This window comes from Mus caroli, chromosome 1 (genome assembly GCF_900094665.2).
Source record: "Mus caroli chromosome 1, CAROLI_EIJ_v1.1, whole genome shotgun sequence".
Taxonomy (NCBI): Eukaryota; Metazoa; Chordata; class Mammalia; order Rodentia; family Muridae; genus Mus; species Mus caroli.
The window spans coordinates 157,601,123-157,616,579 of NC_034570.1; the positions used below are offsets into that span (position 1 = coordinate 157,601,123).

The 15,457-nt window shown below is 47.6% G+C and overlaps 1 protein-coding gene across 2 annotated transcripts in view; it reads right to left on the reverse strand.

Moving 5' to 3' along the window:
- Nucleotides 1-15,457, reverse strand: part of Uck2 (uridine-cytidine kinase 2) — a 61,801-nt gene that overhangs the window by 24,154 nt on the left and 22,190 nt on the right. The gene's annotated exons all lie outside the window — the stretch shown is intronic.

Sequence of the window (15,457 nt, forward strand, 5' to 3'; positions counted from 1 at the left end):
AAAAAAAAAAAAAAAAAGAGCCAACCAGCATATGACCAGTTCCCACGGTGAAGGAGCCTGGCACGAGCTGAGGGCCCAGCACAGGCTCCCGCGTGCCAATGAGTCTCCTTTTCCGAGATGATATGGAGACTGCTGCTCCCTGGGAGTACGTCTGCTCAGCTCCCCACTTCATTCCAGTTCAAAGAGGAGGACGGAGTCATGTGCTAGACTAAGGCAAAATAAGAAACGAACTCTATCCTTTTGCATGTGGGGCTTAGGGGTGTGGGAACAGACTGCAGAGCAATGAAACCAGGCGTGTGCCCATCCTCCTGGGAAGGAGAAGATGGTGCGGAGGGCGACCGTCTTCCCAGTCTCTTGCTGTTGTGCTCGCCATATCTGCTGCAGAATCGGGAGCTTTACAGCACAGCCACCCCAGCAACACTGCACCTGGGAAACTTATCCCCAAACGCTAGCAGCAGCTGGCACCGCACCACAGAGCCTGCCCAGCAGCTGGGCTAGCAGATAAATGGTTAGACGGATAAATGGTCTTTTTGACCAAGAAATTCCATTTCCATGTGGTTGTTCTAAGGAACAAACAAAACTAATTTTGCAGGGCTGAAGAAATGGCCCAGTGTTTAAAATCACTTGCTGCTCTTGCAGAGGGCTGGGTTTGAATCCCTTCACCCAGCACCCACAGGGCACCTCACAACTATCCTTTCCTCTTCAGGCCTTCACAGGTATGAATGCGGTACATGCACGGTACACATACATGCATATATACATACATACATATTTAAATAGATAGGTTTACATATGCACATGTTGCTTAAGGAAAGGCCCATCACTGCATGCAAGCTAGTAGTGCCACTCCTGGCCACCACCATCAAAGGCCATTAAATCTTGGTGCATGACAAATATAACATACAAAGCTACCAAAAGCCGTTTGCGGAGAATAGCCGAAGTATGGGAAATGTTCAGAATACATTATAAAACTACGCAATTGGCCCTCTTTATCATGAGTGTTATTGCAACATACTTAAGCAATTTTATTTTTTAAACTGGAATCCAGTTGGGCATGTTGACACCCAACTAAGCGTCCCAGTTCTTGGGAAGCTGCGGCAAGGAATCATGAGTTCAATTTTATCCAGAGCTAGAAAGGGAGACCCCGTCTGAATAAACAGACAGTATCCACACTAACACACACAGACGTCTTTCTTGTTACTGTCTGAAGAATTAAGTATAGCTGTTAGGTGTGTGTGAGTAATCTAGAAAGGATTTAAACTAAGCTATACAAGAAAGTACACACACCCTCAACGTCTTTAAAAGGTATTTGACCATCCAAGGTATAAAGGTATTTGAAGATCCAATCCAGCACCTAAGGGGAGAGCTCTTGAGATCAGCCATTTATGGACAACCATATATAAAAGCCTCAATTTTGTCTAAAAGCAGAAATCATTTCCACAGTCGTATGTGTATGTTATCTACACACATGAATTCAGGGGCAGGAGCTGGAGGAGATGCTCATTTGGTAATCTGCAAGCACGGGAACCTAAAGTTGATCACCAGCACATTTTTTAAAAATGAGCAGTGTCGTGCGCCTATAACCTCAGAGCTGGGCACGCAAGCAGGCTTAGTTAGCATCTGGTTCCAATGGCATCTGCGCTTCCCCGACAGAAGCCCTTGGATTGCAAAGAATGTTCTCTTCTCTATGCAATACTCTGCAGTCTGAGACTTACGCTCACTCATGCGCTCCCAGCGAAGGGGAAGGGCCGGCACAGCTTGTTTTCCAATATACAACACAGCCTGTTCCTCCCACGCACCCCCAGCTCCTCTGCTGCCCTGTTCTATGTCCGCTGAGAGAGGAGCCCTCAAATACTGAAATAATAATGATCTGGGCTCCTAGGCCTAAGGATGCCGGAGCTCTTCAAGGGCAGACACAGTAACGGCTATTCAGCACCTTTTCTTGCACCGGCAGGCCCACATTTCCTATGCTCCCCTCCAGGATGGGGCCGCTTAGGGGCAGGCAGTAAAAATGACCTCTGCAGAAGCCAATGCCTGACTGATTGACTTCTCTATGCAGGAAAATTGCATTCTTTGTTCTTTATTTCCAGATTCAAACCTAATAGGCCTCTTTTCCGGATGTCACGGGCTTCGAGAAAAGAGGCGCACATTCACTGGTGTCTCCATGTCCAGCAGGAGAAACAGTGAGGGTTTAAGTGTCCTACTAGGTCATTCAATGTGGACAAAGACTATCAAACTGAAACTAGAGCCGCAAGTCACTCGGAAGAATCCCTGCCACCTGACAAGCATCAGAAACAGCAACCTACCTGTGTGGCTAAGCAAGTCATAGATGCTGGCCTTGGGTGGCTGCCACATTCCACTCACTAACTGTCCTTAAGAAAACAAGATGTGAGCCAGGCGTGGTGACGCACGCCTTTAATCCCAGCACTCGGCAGAGGCAGGCGGATCGAGGTCAGCCTGGTCTACAAAGTGAGTTCCAGGACAGCCAGGGCTACACAGAGAAACCCTGTCTTGAAACCCCTCCCCCCCCCAAAAAAAAAAAAANAAGATGTGGTGTGTGCCAGGTGTGGTGGCACACATCTTTATTTCCAGCGATCTTCGATGCAGATCTCTGTGAGTTCAAGGCCAGCTTGGTCTATAGGATTCCAGGAGAGCCTGGACTACATACCAAAAAACCTGATCAGGGAGGGAGGGAGGGACTGGGCAGACTTCCTGTCATTTCTGTGAAATGACCAAGTCTTCCTGAGTCTTTCTCCCTTTAAGGACTACCTTGGGAGACAGTTGGGGTAGTGAAGCACTTGTTATAGAGAAACTAGACCTGCACTGGATGTCCAGAACCCATCTAAGAAGCCAAGCATGGTGACTTTATAATCCCAGTGGTGGGCAGGCAGAAACAGGATCCCTGCAGCTCAGTGGCCTGCTAGCAGAGCCAGACCAACAAGCCCTGGGCCAACTAAAGACCCTGTCCCAAAGCAAAACAAGGCCAGTTTGCCCTCTGGCCAGATGTCTGTCTGTCTGTCTGTCTCTACATATACACACACACACACACACACACACACACACACACACACACGGAGACACGGACACCCTAGTGACCCCCAGGTTCTAGGCCGAGGGTTTTACAACAAGGCCTCCAGTGCTTCCCTGACCTCCTATGCTATCATTAAGACCGAGTTAGCTAGCCCCATTGGGCATTGCCTGCGTGCAACAGTGTCCTGGTCCAGATGCCTGGCCAGAACAGGATTAGTACCCAGAGATGTATTGCCCGAGACTAGATAATCAAAAGGAGGAGAAAGATGAGATTAAGAGACCATGCAGCCGGGTGTGGTGTCAGACACCTGAAATCCCAGCACTTGGGAAGGCCTGGCTGTACTAAAAGCCAGGCGAGGCTAACATAACAGGACCCCACCACAAAAGGTCAAATTCTCAAGAAAAGACATGAACAAAGAGGCTGGTCCAAGAAGCTAAAGCAGGTGGCTAATGTTTTCAGTCAAGCATTTGGTGAGGTTCCACACATGGGACTTGCCTTTTTCAATAAGCTGTTTATTCAAGTGGAAATCAGAAAAGATTAAAACCGTTGAGGGCCTCCATCAGAGCCCCTTTGATCTCAAGGAGGGTCTACTAATTATCATCAGGCCAGCCAAAAGTGATGTGATATCGGGGCTGAAGTTATGAAGAGATGGAAGGATTTTGCTGGAGACTGGACATTACCATGATAACAACCACTGCAACAAACCGGGCCTGACTTACAAGAGCCCATGTTCAATCCGAGATATGTCTTCTGAGTTTGGAGACAGTGGCTCACCTCCTCTACAGTTCTCTCCATCTGTGAGATGGCCGGGTCAGGAACATCTTGCACGGGCTTGGAACGTAAGCCAGAGCCAACTGTCTCTTGTCTGACAAGTTCCGTAGTCTGCAACCCACCTCTTCCACTCCAATGGTTGGGACCCAATCCTCAATGCAATGGGAATAAAATGAAGGGCTTTGGGAAGTAATTAGGTCACAACGGCTCCGTTCTCCTGGATTCCACTGGTGCCCTTATCCAAGAAGGCTAGGAGAGCCCTCCTGCCTTTCCACAGTGTGAGTACACATAGGGTACTGCCTTCCGATGCAGGGATGGGTCCTCGCTAGACATTGAATCTGCCAGTCCTAACCGTGAGCAGTATGCCTCTGTGTATAAATTACCCAATCTAAGGTAAAACATTAAGCATTTAAAATCTGAAATGCTGGTCCCTATCTTCATCACATGTCCAAAAGGACCAACGGTAGCCAGGGAGTGAACAGCTGTGAGCAGGTCTTGGCTGATGTTAAGTATGAAACTCTGTATAGACAGATAAATCCTACACACAAGGAAGAGCACTGGAGTCCTGGAGTCCTTACAACATTGACTACACTTCTTCCTGGGGTCTGGACCCCAGGGACATCGGATAGGGATCTGAGCCTGCATCAAGGCCCTGACAGAGTAAGAGCTGGGTACCCACAGAAAGACTTGGGGCCAGGCTGCTGTAGTGGACGCAGGAGGCCAGCTGTGATGGGTAAGACAGGCTGGGCAATGGGAAAGCAGCCCTAAAGGACATTTCCTCCCCAGATCTGAGACGGGAAGAGACTTTCACTCTTGAACACACTGATACTGCGGACAATGTGCTATGTATTCAAGGGCACCATCCCAAAGGGACAGAGTGTCACTTGACCGAAAAATATGCAGGAGACCACAAAGGTTCAGTGAGAGCTAACCGGGTCAGAGGACAAAAGCAAGACAAGGCCAAAAAAAAAAAAAAGGGGTTCCTTCTCCAGATACCCAGAAAACCTGGGACAGCCAGTTGTGTTACCTCTATTCCCAGAGTGCAGGCAGCCTCCTCCACAGAAGAGGGCAGGTGAGAGAACAAAAGAACAGCATGCCCTTGGGACGCCTACCCCCAAAGTATAGAAAGCATGGTCCCTTTAAGACATTCCTCCATCGCTGTTAGAAACCACCCAACATGGAGCAATTCCAGAGGATGTGCCCAGCAGGTGCCACTGGACAGGGTGACACCTTCAACTTATTTTACCCCTTTTACATGAGAAATGTTTACATGACCCCAGATACAACTCAAATATTTACTACTCAATGAGATTTATTTTAAAACAAGCCCTAGTTAATATATAATTTTTGCCATTCATGAACAATAAAAGCATGAAGTAGATATGATTGCTTGGTTTCGCATTAAGAATGAAGCCTTTACTCTCTGCAGGAAAACAATCTTGTAGTATCAGAATGTTCTCCACCTACACTTACCTATTTATAAACTGAAGAAGGTCAATAAGTAGTTTTAGATTCCTTTTTTAAAAACTTAACATCTTAACTGGGTTGCATGCCTTTAATCTCAGCTCTTGGGAGGCAGAGACAGATGGATCTGTGAGTTCAAGGCCAGCCTGGTCTTCATACCAATTTCTAGGCTACCGAGGACCACATAGCGTGGTCCTATTTGGATGAATAAATAAATACTGGGTGTCTTAGAGCTGACTCCTTGATTAAGAGCACTTGTAGCCCTTGCAGAGGACCTGGATCCAGGTCCCCTGACCCACCTGGTGGCTCACAACCAAAAGCTCTTTGACCCTCAAGGGCACCAGACACACAACATGATACACAGACATACATGTAGGCAAAACACTGTAAGATAAAACATTTTTTGAATAAACCTTGACTTAAGATTTGATAGCAAAGCCGGGCGTGGTGGCGCACGCCTTTAATCCCAGCACTCGGGAGGCAGAGGCAGGCGGATTTCTGAGTTCGAGGCCAGCCTGGTCTACAAAGTGAGTNAAAAAAAAAAAAAAGATTTGATAGCAAACAACACAAATCACCTTAAGCATGTTTCAAAATTAATCGACATTTTTATTCTATAATAGACACTTCTGAAAACACCCCATCCCATAATTACATAGTATAAAATGGCAGATACCTGTTTAATAACATCTCTGAAACTGTTGTGAACTCTCTGAATTCTAAGCAAAAGTCATAAGTCGATTAAGAAACTCAAGTCAGCAAGCCAAATACTTTTAATGCTTTTAAAATTAAGCATTTCCACACTAGACAATCCAAGATGTACTAATCTTGACATTTACACGCTGAGGGACGGTGGCAAGATTAATAGCCAAAGTCTTTGTTGCTCATAAACCATTGAGTTTCTGGAAGATTAGAGAACCCGGCATGCTCAGTAGAAACACCACACTGCAATTCAATATGGTGTAAGTCTCCGATCAGGGCTGCAGTGTTTCCGATGACTGGCGCACAGTATAAATGCTCGTGCTGTGTGTTTAGAACCAAGTGGCTTTAAAGTAACTGCCCAAACCACCTATGATTCATCAAGCATTTGACTCTGAATTCACTTGTAGTCTCTGTTGCCACATTTTTTTTTATAGCCCCTACATTGAGTTACACAGCCCCACAGCTGGTCATAATCCACAGTTCAAGAAAAACTGTAAGGTAGGGAGAACTTCCAAATGGCTCAGTGGATCAAGGTGCCTGCGCCCAAGCCTGACGAGCCAAGTGCAATCCCTAGGAGGCACATGGTAGAAGAACTGACTCCCCCAAGTCCTCTCCTCGCCAAACATGTGTGAAACACAGCCACATTTAACTTCTTTCTAGAAGAAGCTGTGGTATAACAAATGTATGATTCATTCAGCCCCGATATGACTTAACTCAATAATCTCTTACAGATATTTGGAATGATTACTATATAAAATAGTGCCAGCTTCCTCAGGAATTAGCACTGCTCTGCGTTGAGCCAGAAGGCCCTGCCTTCTAGTCTTCCTTGCCTGAATGGTCCCTGAGCAGGCCACTGCACACATCTCCTGGGGAGGCAAGGTCTAGTTCCTATGGCACAGGTGCTGATGATGATAAACCTGCGTCCCCTCCAGCTCAGCCTCTCCTGGGCTGAGAGGTGACCACCAGGCAGGACTCAGTGCGAGGACTCAGACCTACAGGATGGGCTGTGAAGCAGGAGCTGTAAGCTAGGTAGATTTGCTGATGTGTCCAGATGTTTCTGCTGTGAAGCCTGGACTCCCTTCTCTGGGGACACATTCCCAGGCCAAGCAGAACAGCTGGCTGTTTGCTCACCTGTCAGCAAACTGAGCTAATGGAAACAAAGTTGCCAGAGGAGCAGATAGGGAATCAGAGCCACTCTGCAGGACACTGCGAACTACCACCCCTACCTTCACAGAGGCATGGGGCTTAGAGGAGAAGAGCTGGGCAGACCCACACATGAATCCTCTGTTACCCAATGTACTGGCTGGTTTTGTGTGTCAACTTGACACAGGCTGGAGTTATCACAGAGAAAGGAGCTTCAGTTGGGGAAGTGCCTCCATGAGATCCAGCTGTAAGGCATTTTCTCAACTAGAGATCAAGGTGGGAGGGCCCCCTGTGGGTGGGACCATCTCTGGGCTTGTAGTCTTGGATTTTATAAGAGAGCAGGCTGAGCAAAGCAAGCCAGTAACATCCCTCCATGGCCTCTCCATCAGCTCCTGCTTCCTGACCTGCTTGAGTTCCAGTCCTGACATCCTTTGGTGATCAACAGCAATGTGGAAAGTGTAAGCTGAATAAACCCTTTCCTCCCCAACTGCTTCTTGGTCATGATGTTTGTGCAGGAATAGAAACCTTAACTAAGACACCCTAAGCAACTCTGGGGAAACTTCAGCTTCTCAAAGCTGCCATTTGCTTTCTCCAACACCTCAGGACAGAGTGCACAGGCTGTCCACTATGTGCTACATGTAGTGGCTATAACATTCCATCGGTGCTAATGGTTCCGCACGAGTCTAATATGCTCTACATAGTTGTTGAAGAGGGATCAGATATTTCCCAGTTTCCCAGTGCTCGTTCCTGACCTTCTCGGAGGGCTAATTCTAGATACCTGGTCCTGGAAACTTAACCATGATAACGGCACACCATACATCCATGCATTGTGCTAGTAGCCAAGAGCCCCAAACTGCTGCTGCACCCGTCTCCGATTCCTGCAGTTTTCTGAGTCCTCACTGCCTTCCGAGCCATCCAGCTAGCTGTTTCCAATGTCACCCTGCCCTTGCCTGACCCCACCCTCCTCATCCTGGCTGACTCTTGCCCAGTCATCATCTTCTTGCCATCTGCCCCCTCCACCACCTCACCGCGGCACACCCTTCCAGCCCGGTGCTTCCCAACGGCTCGTTCCTATCAGTTGTCTGTTGCCTTACTCATCTTCCATTGCCAGGAAATGAGTCAGGTATCCTTACACCTCAAGATGCCTGTCTTAAATTACTCCTCACAAGTTGCAGAATTAGCTGAGTGGGGTCTCGCCCTGGGGGCTCCTGCCCCTCTATTCCGGTTCTCATCTTTCAGCACAAACCTTCGCTCCAACATTACATTGCCGGGGGCTCTTTTCTCCTCACGCTGTACGTTTTGTATTTCTTTCTCCCCTGCTTGCTCTTGGTCACTGAGGATAAGAGTGAGCCTCACTGCAGTCAATATTAGGCTGGCACGTGTGTTCTCTCTCACTTTCCCTCTCCCCACCATGATGGTCACAGACTCACCCTCTGAAAGTTTAGCCATCCCATTAAATGTTTTCTTCTATAATGTCTCTTCTCAGCAACAGAACACTGGACGGTAACTAAGAAGTTGGTATCAGCCCCACCATGATGTTTTGTGAAAGACCGTGGAAGGGCTTAAAAGTCCATCCTAGGAAGGAGCTTGCAGGGCACTGGTGCTGAGAGCCATGGGGACTCTGGAGGCCCAGGTCAAGGTCTTCAGAGTGGAACAACATTAGCAGCTGTGGCTGCTTTTTGCCTGTTTGCCCTCACTCTTGCTGGCAAGTGCCTGTTCCCTGGTCACCCACATCACTGACATTAGAACCTACTTCCTTTGGAATTCCATCATAGACTGAAAAGTGGCAGCTCGTAGGACTCGCCTGGGGCTGAGAATGTGTGGATGGAACAGCTGTGGGGCCCTTGGCCTTTTAGTCAGGAGACAGCCGTTGTTGGACTACTAGGACCCCAGTAGTATAAATATTATTTATATTATAATAAACATAATCTAACAATACATACATCGGTTCTGTTCCTTTAGAAAATACATTGTATAACCAAAGGTGACCTTACCGCTCTGATCCTGCAGGGGTACAGGTGTGCACCACCACAGTTTTAGGTGGTGCTAGAGACCCAAACCGTGGCTTTCTACATGCTAGGTGAGCATGGCTGGTCATGCAAGACCGAGGCAGGAGGGCCTGGAGTTTAAGATCAGCCCGTGCTATATATAAACTCTTTCCCACTAAGTAGAGGCATAAATAAATATTTTTAAATGTTAAAGCTCGTTTCTTGGCAGTTTAACACAAGTACTTAGAGGCACACATCAGCAAAGCCACCTAACTCCAGACTGAGCCACATCCCCAGCTCATGTCAGAAGGAGGGATGGATATTACCGTTTCCTCGCTTACTCAGGATCAGCTGAGAAAGCAGGTGTAAGAAATTGAGTAACTGTGACGGATGGGCGCTCTGGGCCCGAATGCTTTCCAGAGACCCTTAAATCATCTCTGCGGGTGGCAAGGCCGGGGCACATGATCCTGCCTTCCCCGAGACACTGTTTTCAGAAGCTGTCAGAGGCCCCTAGTTAACGCATGCCCTTAATTTTCTGACTCTGGACACTTGTCCCAGTTAACCTGCACAGCTGCCAAGATGAACGCCATCCACTCTGGGACTGTGTTCCAAGTTAATTATTGACTAAAGCTTTCAAGGCTTCTGCTGCTGAGTAGAGCCTAAGCTGGAGCGCTGGGAAGGTTAGCAGTGGACTCACTCCTGGCAAAAGGAGCATGTGTCACAGACCCAAAAGATTGACTACAACCATCTAAGGTCTCTTTTCCTTCACAAGATACTCCCCTGCCAATTGTGGCATAAATATACACGGGGACATCAACTAGGAATGTACCACTCAACACCCAACACCTAATTAGGTCCTGAGTTTTACCCCGAACCCCGTAGCAGACTAAGAGCCAATGGCGTGGGCTACTCCGCTACAGTCCGTTACTGAGAAGGCTGAGGAAGGAAGATCTCAAATATAAAAGTAGCCCATGGTATATAAACTATGTGTGGTGAGAATGGTCCCCATAGACTCATATATGTGAATGCTTAGTCTGCAGTGGACACCGTTTGGGAAGGATTAGGAGGTGTGGCCTTATTGGAGGAGGTGTCACTTAGGGGTGTCATTCCCAGTTAGTGCTCACTCGGGAGCTCCCTGATCCCCTCCTGGTTGACTCAAGATGTAAGCTCCAGGCACAGCTCCGGCACCATTCCTGCCCTGTTTCCCCACCATGATGGTCATGGACTCTACTACCTGCTGGCACTGGGAGCCCCCAATTTCTTCTATAAGTTGCTTGTCACAGCAGTAGAAACGTAACTAAAAGACCATGTCTCAGTAATTAGTTTAAATTTAAAAGTCACTACATTGAAGCCCATTACAAGTTACATAAAAGTCGGGCACGGTAGCAACACTTTAATCCCAGCACACAGCAGGAGAGGCCAGTGGATCTTTCTGAATTCAAGATCAGCCTGGTCTACACTGTTAAGTTTCAGACCGGCCAAGGTCTACAGTGATGCCCTATCCCCCAAAAAAGCCAGGCATGGTGGTCATGGTGGTGCATGCCCAGAATCCCAGCACTCAGGAGACAGAGGCAGGATGAGCTGGAGGTTAGCCTGGTCTACTGAACAAGTTCCAGGATAGCCAGGGCTACCCAAGAGAAACTCTGTCTCAGAAAACCAAGAAAAGGGGAAAAAAAAAGAAAAAGGAAAGAATTGAGAGATATTTTAAAGTTATGGTATATAGTAGGGTCTGTAAGATGTTCATTGGACCTTATGACCTCCACACACATACACACAGGACAAATAAAATGTAATATTTTCAAAAGTTAACTAGTAAATGGTAGACTGTGCATACGTTATGTGCAAATATGCTACTTCATTTAAGGTACTACAGGATCCTGGCAATTTAGCTATATATTTTTTTATACACACACATACATATACATACATATACATACATATATATATACACACACACACACACGTGTGTGTGTGTGTCTGAAAATAATTATATTCTAGTGACATATCACTAGAATATATATAATCATTTTATTGTGGAGAATTTGTGCTTTTTCATTTTTATGTCTATTTTCACATTTTATTCTCCTAACAGCAGAGTGTCACAGACAGGATACTCATCCATTTCAAAGATAGTCAAAAACCAGAAACATCAACTGAGAGTAGAGTGTAACTTTAAAAACAAACTATTTTTAGTGATGATTCTTAAACGTTTTAGCCTCCCTGCTAGCCCACCACCCACCAGAAGTATCAGAAAAGAAGGGATTGGGAGGTGGGGGGTGTGGAGACCTGATTAGAAAGGTTCTTTGGAGCAACTCCTGTCTGTGTTGCCTGGAAGTTCAGTTCATCAGCTCACAGGTTAGCAAGAAGTGGCAGCTCAATCCACTTGCAAACATTTCACAGACACACCAGCAGTCCAGTTTGGCAGAGTTGGCATAGCAAACACGCATAGACCGAAGTGGTACTACTACCTAGCAGACAAGACAGCCAGGTCTCAGCCTCAGCGTGAGTCAGCAGGCAAGACAAGGAGGAACACCAGGAGTTAGAACCTAGATAGAGGCTTTGCCTTTCTCGGTGAAGATCAGCGAAGACACAAGACCAACAAGCGTTGCATAGCCAGCTGTACCAGCAAGCCAACCTCAGCCTCTGTCACTGTCTGTCAGGTTCTATCTGTACTCCCTCCAAACATCATGTGTCCTCCGCAGGCCTTGCCTTAGCACATGCGTCTGTCTCAGCTGACACAACTTTGCCAATCTGCCCAAGTCTGAGGAGTCCAAAGAAGTGGCAAGAAGCTGCAGCACACCACCAGAAGTTTTTTTTTGATGTTTCTCTCTATGGAGTCCCCACACATGCAGCTCAACTACTGTACAAGGTAAAGTGGACCAATACACGCATGTGGCTAACAAAGAATCCATCACGTGCCCTTTCACGGGCTTGCTTTAGCAGAACATCCTCTCTCCTGTGTCTGCTTCAGCTAACCATTTCACAAGTCTGCCTTCTTTCACTTGTGTCCACTTCAGCTAAAGGTTCCTTCTACACTATCCAACCGACTTTCCAGAGAACCCTTAAGTTTCCACTTCAGTAGAGTACTGTCTAGCATGCCCAGGGTCCTGGGCTTAATCCCCAGCAATTCCCCAACCTCTGCATGCACTCGCACAGACCCCAGAGGAGCTAACAGTCTTGCACCGAGGCTTGCAGAGGTGGAGCGACGGATTCCACCTCTCTGAGCCTCTTCCCAATGTTCCATTCTGGCGATAAGTTAAAGACATTCCCAGTGCACACTCTACAGGCCTGCATGTGCTCAGACACCCACAGAAACCCTGGAATGTGCAGCTCAGCTCACAGACGCTATGTGGGCTAGGCAGGACAGAAGGAGGCTGCAAGAGGAAAAGAAAGTCACTGAATATGTATGCAGGACAGTTTTGCTTCCTGCCGTGCTGGGGTCTGTCAGTGCTGAAATGTGTTTCAACTGTGGGTGCCGCTCTGCAGCAAGATGTGACGAAGCAGGAGCTGCTGCTATTTATAAATGTCTTATTTGGGGCCGTCTTTCCCGTAAAGTAACAGGCAATCCAGACAGGAACTGGGAATGGGTTTTTTTGTGGACTGAATTCAGAAAAACTGACACCTGGCAAATGCCCTCCATTTCGAGGCCTGCCACTGCTAAGGGCTTCTGAACAGAGCTAGGTGGAGCCTCTCTGATCAGAATCTGTCATCTGTCATCCCAAAGCAAACAATGTCTTTTTTCATTGATTTCCCTCTTGTGTTAAAACAGCTTAAAATAAGCAGGGCGTGGTGGCACACACCTTTAATCCCAGCACAGAGGATTAAAGGAGGAGGAGGCAGAGGCAGAGACAGGCCGATTTCTGAGTTTGAGGCCAGCCTGGTCTACAGAGAGAGTTCCAGGACAGCCAAAGCTACACAGAGAAACCCTGTCTCAAAAAACCAAAAAAAAAAAAAAAAACACAGTTTTAAAAAGGGAATTGGGGGGCTGGAGAGATGGCTCAGCGGTTAAGAGCACCGACTGCTCTTCCAGAGGTCCTGAGTTCAGGTCCCAGCAACCACATGGTGGCTCACAACCATCTGTAATGAGATCTGACACCCTCCTCTGGTGTGTCTGAAGACAGCTACAGTGTACTCATATAAATATAATAAATCTTTTTAAAAAAATGTTAAAGGCCTCTTTAAAAAAAGAACATTACCCAAACAAACACAGAGAAAAAAAAATTCAGAAGAAAGCACTCAAGAACTATGGGACAATATCAATAACCTAACACATCTATAGTACAGAAANAAATTAAAAAAAAAAAAAAAAAAAACAGGGAATTGGGGCTGGGTGTGGTAGCCCACACTTTTAATCCCAGCACTGATTTGTGAGTTTATGTGAGGCCAGCCTGCTCTACACAGCAAGCTCAAGGCCACAGGAGACCACGTTCAGAAAGCTCAGAGCTACACAGGAGACCATGTTCTGAAAACAAACAACAAAAAACAAAGAAAATTGGCAGTGTACAGCAGTGTGTTACAGTCCGGGAGGACCTGACTAGCTCAGGTGAGACTTTGGCTGGAGACCCTGCAATGCAAGAGTCACGGGTGGTTTTTGTCCTCATCTTAATGCTGGAAATCACACCCAAGTCCTCTGGAAGAGCAGCAGCCCAGTGCTCTTAAACCACTGAGCCACTGCCACAAACCCCTTAAAGGATTCCTAAGTGCTAGGGATCTATAAAGAACAACTGTGAGCCGAGGACGCGACACCATCGTTGTTGGAGTGGAAAAGGCGCTGTGAGGGAAGGGGGTGGGAAATCAGACCCTGGAGAAAGCTGTGATCTTACGGTACCCCCAAGCCCTGGCCCTAGAGCCTGATACCACCGCTGTTTCAAAGCCTGCTCCCAGTGACCTATGTGATTCTGTGCTTGGGATTCACACAGATGCAGGACTGAGAGCCTAGACGACTAACTCACAATAAAGGGCAACATGGAAAAGAAGCAGGAGCCAGGATACTGGCGGGGGGTAACCTCGGCAACAACCTTGAAGAGGAAGATGGTGCTGATGCTTGAGAGATGGTGCCCATTAGAGCTGGGATCGTCTAAAGGGCCACCAGTTGGCCTGCATATACATCAATACTCCTCCGCCCCGGCCTAGATGCACAGCCTCTCCTAGCCAGAGTGCATCAGGACAGATGCTTACAAACCATCATATTGCTCTGCGAGGATGCCTGATGCACGCACTGGTCCTCAGATGAGACAGAGACAGACCAGGCTACAAGGACCAGAAGGGACTCTCAAAGCTGTTCAATGCAGCTCTAAGGAAGGACACACAGCTCTCCAGCTATCAGGTTCCATTCCAAGCCATCGGGGGTCACCAAGGTAACCGTCTTACCTGTTAATCCAGCCAGTGTGTGGAGAGAAGCAGGTGTCGCTGACTACACCTACTTTACCTGGAAGACAACCAAGTTCTAGAGGCAAGGCCTTGCTTGCCAGAAGCCACTCAGCAAAACTCGGTGGAGGCTGGGTGAGACACACGTACACTGAGCCACACCCTCTGCCGTCCACTGGGGAGCCCAGGGAAAGGTGCCTGGCGCCGAGCTTGACAATCTGAACCAGATCCTCGGAACCCACCTGGTGGAAAGGACTGACCCCAGAGGGCAAGCCAGTGGGTGCTCACACTGACACATACACTAATTAATGTAATTTTTAAGAATTGCTTTAATAAAAGCAACTTTTCCAGTTTTTCTGGCTTCCCTCACTCTGACATTTAAGGGCAAAGAAAGAAAAAAAAAAAGAACTGTTTCCGCAGAGAGGAGTTCCTTGCTCCTCTGCCCCCAATGGACCTGGTCATTTAGGGTCAAACTATTTTTAGTGTTGGGCATGGCTCCCTCACAGGAATCCAAGTTGGCTTTCTTCTCCCCAGCTCCGCTGCCCCACTGCCCTGCTCTGCCTTGCCTTACCCCTAACATCTCACCCCGAGAGTAGTTGGGGGTATCTGGTACACAACAGATCCCTTCAGGATTGAATTACATAAAACCCTCTTCCCAAACCTGGGACCCACAATTCAACCACACGCTGTAATGATAGAGCTCTGGCCTCTAGTTCAGAATCCCAGACCAAGGCTCTCAGCCACCTGACCTCTCCCATCTGGTTTTCTGGCCAAGGGTTTAGCTCAAGAAAGCCACAATTGAAAGCTGCCCCTGCCCCCTTGCCCTTCCCTCCTGTGGGTAGCTACCGAGTGAATCAGTATTGCTCTTCTCACTCGGAGAAGCTGCCTAAGTACAGCTTAAGAAACCACCTCTCTTCCCTTCCGGCATCTGTATTTACTTCCCCGGTCCTGTCCACCTGCCTTTTCCCACATCAGGCTCCTCCTGGACCACGGC